Below are 6,239 nucleotides of genomic sequence, written 5' to 3'. Positions count from 1 at the left end.
AGACAAACCAGCAACTACCATAACAGAAGACACAACTTAAATACACCCAGAGCACGGGGAGAACACAGACATAACAGGCTGGGGGAAACATGGAATAAACACAAAGAGAGACGAGAGCTCATAAATACACAGAGGGGCACAAGGGGGTAAGAGTCACAAAGGGAAAAAACACTTAGGGAACACCACAACAGGACACCTCAGAAAACCTGGCCTAAATAAGGAACGAAAATACAAGGAACCAAGAATACTGGGCCAACATGGCCCAGGACCATGACAGAACTGAATCCTGTTTAGAAGATACAACGCTGGTTTTTCAAAGCTGTGAATAAATCTTAGAGGGAAAATTAGTGAGGGTTGAAGGGGTAGAACAGGTTTGATTTCTTTTTTGATTTTTAGAAGAAGTGGTTGTAATGTAGGCGTACACATACAGATATTACATAGGTTTATCTTTAGGATAAAGGGGGAGCTTCTACGTAGAAATGATTTTTATACATATTGCATTTTGTGCTTTTAAAGGAGTTGTGGCTCAAATTTGTCTCTGGAGGGTCACGAGCCTTTGGCTAGCGCTATGATTAGCCAATCTACTGTGAGGATAATATGAGTTCATGAAGGATTGCACACGCTTACAGACACAGAGTTAAGAAACACACATGACAGTATTGATTCCAGGCAACAGGCCTCAAATTCATTTAGCTTTTAACTGAACTTAAAAGAAGGACCAAAGAGGAAGGAAAGTATATATTTTGGTTAAGTCTGATAAATTAGAATTAGAAGGTATTGTTACATTAAAGGGAGCAAATGAAATAAAAAGGCTATACCAAAAACAGGTGATAACATAGGAAATGTGAGGTTTTAAAATGAAGTTAGTGTTAACACATAGGAGTTGTTTCAAGGCAGCATTTAGCTATGATGAAATGTATACAGGAGTAATTGCTTATATGCTTAAACTTAATTGATTAAAGTGGTTGTTTTCTTTTAGAGTAGAGGAACTTGCAGCAGCGACAATTTGTGCACAGGATGTTGATGATCAGATAAGGGAAAAATAGAGCGAGCAACTGGACGTGAAAGCAGGGCTTAAAGAGTTCTAAAGGGATGAGTAACGTTGAAGAGTATACATAAATACAAGTCAATAAGTTAAGAAGATAATTAGGATCAGGCTTTTGATTAAAGAGTCCCAGATAGGATAAGTTAGGGAGATGCAGGAAAAGGTGTTTTGTTTCTTTTGCAGAAGATCGATCTCGGCGACCACAGGAGGGGCGAGGATCCTGGAGATCTCGAGGTTCGAGACCACCAGAGAAGGGTCTGCGTGAGGACACAATGTATTGTGACCTCTGGTGTTCCAGAGGTCAAAAGAGGGAGTGTCGAGAAGGGAAATTATTTTACTGCTATTGTTAAATAATTGTCATTATTACCATTGCATTAATAATAAAATCTGGAGTTTATATTGCATTCAGGGGTTAAACAGTGTCTCTTTCAGAAAGACTGAGTTGCAGGCTGACAGGAAGTTGTATGCAGAAGTGAAAGCAGATAGTTATTTTGAGCCGCAGGCTAAGACGAGGCTTTAACAATGTAACAGATAGCTTTAAGAAGGCCTTAAGCAGTTATGACTATTTTATACACAATGCATATCTGTGCTTATTAAAGAGTTGGAGCTCGGTCAATTAATTGGGGGTCGGAAGCTTTGTTCGGCGCGATGTTCGGACAATTTATTGTGCAAGTGACTTGGAGCCATAGAAGGAATCGCAATGCATGCTTACAAAACACTTATATCAGGTCATTTTATATTAAGGTTTAAGTAGAGGTTCTTGATTAAAACATTTATTTAGTAGAAGACATACACATAGTCTCAGTGAGCCTCTGGTCTGGTAAAAGGTCAGAAGTGCAACAGGTGAATTGAGAAAGAGCATTTGAGGACGAGACACAGACAGTAGGTGAAGAGGTGACACAAAGAGCATGTGAGGTCGTGACACACACATAGAGTTAAATTTATTTAGAGGAACCGTCCTTGTTGTCTCGGCAAGAAAGAGGAACAATTCATTTTAAGATAAGAACGGAAGGTACCAAGCCATGAAAATAGAAGATGATTTTCTAGGTGAAAAGTCATGATGATGTTGATCTGATCTATGTATAAAATGTACCGGTGACGCATGAAGGGGCGTCAGTAAACAAACCCTGATGCTATAAAATATCTGTTCATGCTTTGATTAAGTCGAAGACTACTTCCTGTCTGCGTACAGAGTTGTCTTCCCACACGTGTGTTCATTAAAATCATCGTTTGACTTCACCCGGCCGGATCGGTGTGGTTATTCTTCGATCACCTCTTGTACCCTTCCTCAATATTGAATCTTAACACTTGTCGGGGCCTGGAGCCTGGGGCTCACTCGGGCCACTTCGGAGGTGGGGTGCCCCCGGCCTCTCGGCCTGGGGCTCGGTCACTCAGGCACAGCTGGCTGCCGGCGGAGCTCACGGGCACGTCACTGCAACTACCCCTGGCTTCTGCTCCGCGGCTGCTGAGTGAGCCCTCATCTGGGACTCTCCTCAGCTCTTTCTGGGACAGTGGTGCGGCTGCCCCTCTGTTGGTCTTCCTTGGTCTCTTGTGTTCTGGGGGCCTCTGGATGTCTGGAGTTTTGATCTCCTCCATACCTGCTTCATACCCTGGAGGACGGGGCTGTGGCTCCCCACACTCCCTAGCAGATCGTTACATGGAGAAACCTTTGGAATGCAAGCATGCTGATCCACACAGGTATGCACACAGGTGTACCAACGGGTATTCACAGACGCGGACTAAAGCTTTCTTGGCTGCTGCCTCATAGCACATTGTGCGCTGTCTATCTTGCGTGCTGCACAATATCGTTTATTACTTAGTATCTACTGATATCTACTGCTAGCTAGTTTATTGTGATGGTGCCGTTTTTTTTTTTATTATGTTGCTCTTTGTTGTTTGCTTTCTCTTCTGTTTTTTTTCTCCATACAGGTGACCCAGGTGTTTTTTTTGTTTTTTTTGTTTTTTTTCGTTCTTCCCCCCTTCTCACCGTCTCTTCTCCCCTTTGGTTTTCTTTCTCTCCCTCTCTTTCTTTCATTCTTTCTCCCTGTCCTATCCCCCAGTCATGTCTGTCCCGTTTGTAGGAACTGAAAATAAAATAAATTCATAATTATAATAAAGGTCAATCAAATGGACCAATATGGCAAGGCCATGATGATCCACTTGGTAAAATAAATCCGCTTGGCATCTTTCTTGGCCTTAAGACAACAATTCTGATGGCTAAAGATCCAAACGGGACACACAAAAAAAAAAAAAAAAAAAAAAGAAAGGAAGAAGTCTGCATCCTTCAAGAAAAACATGATTTTCATGCAGGACAATGCTCCATCACACGCGTCCAAGTACTCCACAGCGTGGCTGACAAGAAAGGGTATAAAAGAAGGAAAACTAATGACATGGCCACCTAGTTCACATGATCTGAACCCCATTGAGAACCTGTGGTCGATCATCAAATGTGAGATTTATGAGGAGGGAAAACAGTACACCTCTCTGAACAGTGTCTGGGAGGCTGTGGTTGCTGCTGCACGCAATGTTGATGGTGAACAGATCAAAACACTGACAGAATCCATGGATGGCAGGCTTTTGAGTGTCCTTGCAAAGAAAGGTGGCTATATTGGTCGCTGATTTGTTTTTGTTTTGTTTTTGAATGTCAGAAATGTATATTTGTGAATGTGGAGATGTTACATTGGTTTCACAGGTGAAAATAAATAATTGAAATGGGTATATATTTGTTTTTTGTTAAGTTGCCTAATAATTATCCACAGTAATAGTCACGTGCACACACAGATATCCCCCTAAAATAGCTAAAACTAAAAACAAACTAAAAACTACTTCCAAAAACATTCAACTTTGATATTAATGAGTTTTTTGGGTTCATTGAGAACATGGTTGTTGTTCAATAATAAAATTATTCCTCAAAAATACAACTTGCCTAATAATTCTGCACTCCCTGTAGATCAACTTACCTCAGAATATATAAAACATATAAACAATCACAGCAATATGATGCAACAAACACAGCAGTGCTACTAATCCAAAATACTCAAAGCTTCATAGAACTGAAACAAACATTTATTTTTAGCTCCATTCTGCTCCTGATACATACTTTAGGTTTCTGAACATTAAACTTGTTGCTGCCTTTCATACACAGCAAATCCAGCATGTCCAAATTAACACTGTCGGATTTGATTTCAACACTATTAAAGTGTCTATATGGGTCCACACCAGAGAGTGTTAATTTAACTCTTTTTGGAGAGTTGGTACGTTAACTCTGATTTAGTGTTAAACACCAAATCTGTCTGGAGTTGATAATTTAACACTTGGTGTTAAGAGTTTATATATTAACTCTCAAAGAGTATTTTAGTTTGACTACGTAAGAGTTATCTTCTAATTCATTCTAAAAAGCGGGAACTTTACTGTTCTGAACTTCTAGAAATTTCTTTTGGAAATAAACATTTACTAAAAAGATGCAATGGTTTTTGAAAAACATTTATTCTGAACTGTGCACCACAATTTCAAAACATTTTCTGAAAGATGTAACAGTATACATGTTCTCACTTTCATTAGAATTTTGTTTATCAAAAGGTCTGACATAGGTGAGCTGGTAAATGCAAATAACAGCATTCTCATCACTTATTTCTTCAATACAATATGCATGTCCTTCATTCATCACTTTGTGGAACTTCAACGCACTTCTGCTCTCCCTCATATTCCATCTTCACAAGCATATCCTGTGTGGAGATTGAATAAAAATTAGTTGACACTAATTAACGGCACAAATAATCCAGTAAACAATTGCAGCACAGTAAAAAAAAAAGGAATCCTCTTTGAGCCATTACTTGTGTAAAGTATTTTCCCAAAAGACAAGGACACAGGCAACAGGTAATACTGAACTAAATGTAAAACCTCAACCTTTTTCATTTTTACCTAAACCGTGTGCACAAAACTCTGGAGGGATCTAAATTCTAACGTAGAATCCAGTCAGGACGTCAGCTACTGCTGTTTGCTCGTTTTTTTTTTATGGGCGATCGTTTTCAGGCTTCAAGCAGCACCATTATACCAACATTTCACATTCTAGACATTGTTTTAGGTGTATTTGACCAAACGTTTGACTGAAAATTCACATGCAAGCTTTTTTCAAGGCTGTGGTATTTGCCTGCAAACAATACCTTTCAGCTAGCTAAAACAGAATATTATGCTATCACCGAGCAACATGGCTAATGCCTTTCACACAGCTTTGTCTCAACTCCAAAGAGCCACAGAAGTAAAAGCTAATAATAATTGAAACAATCTTTGAAAAAATGACTTACCAAGCATGGCAAACAACTCAAATATGTAGAGCAAAATGTTCTGAAACGGCTTCACTTCAGCTTCGATTGGAGCCGTGCTGGGGGCGGAGTCTGTGAATTTACTCTGTTGGTGTCATAGCCCCTGTAGGAGTTCAGAGTTAAGAGGTCAAGAGTTAATGTTTCCATTGTAACACCTCCAGATTTGACAGAGAAACACTCATTTTTAACACTCGATTTTAACTACTATCATTTTACACCTCAGAGTTACATTAAAAGAATGTGACTCTGCTTAGAGTAAAATTAACTCTACTTTTGCAAGAAGACTATTAACACCAAAAAATTTAACACTTTTGAATTTGCTGTGTAGTGTGTAACTTGAAGGCCCTGAGTACTTTCTCCCACACTGAAAACACTGGGATGATAAAATTATTTGAACATTACCTAATAAGAATGATTCAGGACGGACAATTAGTTATGTTAAACTTTCCTCCCTTCTGCCGTATTTTGCGGCAAAATTATCCACACCCACCGCTGCGCTATGAATTGTGGGATATATGGCATGCACTGGACCACGCTTGATATTTGGGGAAATCGCCGGCGCATTTGGAGTATGCATTTGAAGTACACTTCGAATTGGGACGGTGGCGGTGACGTAATCGCACTCAAAATGCGTACTTCAAGCGTGCAGACCCTGAATTGGGACACAGCCTCAGAGATCTCAGGTGAGATTCTGAGTCATGTGACCATTTCCTTCCTGTCACTTCCTCTGGCTCCGTTTCAAACTTTATTCAGGTGTTTATAACAAAACAAGGTCAGTGGGTGACAGAAACTGTGGACAGTAGAGGTGAAACACTCTGCCTTCAGGACAGAGTCAGGGGACAAAGTTCGCTTCTTCATGTTTCGTCAGCACA

The 6,239-nt window shown here is 39.9% G+C and overlaps 1 long non-coding RNA gene across 1 annotated transcript; it reads right to left on the bottom strand.

Moving 5' to 3' along the window:
- Positions 1–4,514: 4,514 nt before the first annotated feature.
- Positions 4,515–5,430, bottom strand: LOC308385751. The gene is made up of 2 exons (XR_013969626.1): positions 5,350–5,430; positions 4,515–4,770 (listed from the first exon to the last, which is right to left on the bottom strand). It is a non-coding gene; the product is annotated as an uncharacterized lncRNA (long non-coding RNA).
- Between the last annotated feature and the right edge of the window lie 809 nt (positions 5,431–6,239).

Source organism: Rhamphochromis sp. 'chilingali' (genome assembly GCF_963969265.1).
Source record: "Rhamphochromis sp. 'chilingali' genome assembly, chromosome: 18".
Lineage (NCBI taxonomy): Eukaryota > Metazoa > Chordata > Actinopteri > Cichliformes > Cichlidae > Rhamphochromis > Rhamphochromis sp. 'chilingali'.
The sequence above is the reverse complement of the archived record's forward strand: the minus strand, read 5'-3'. Positions and strand labels throughout refer to the sequence as shown.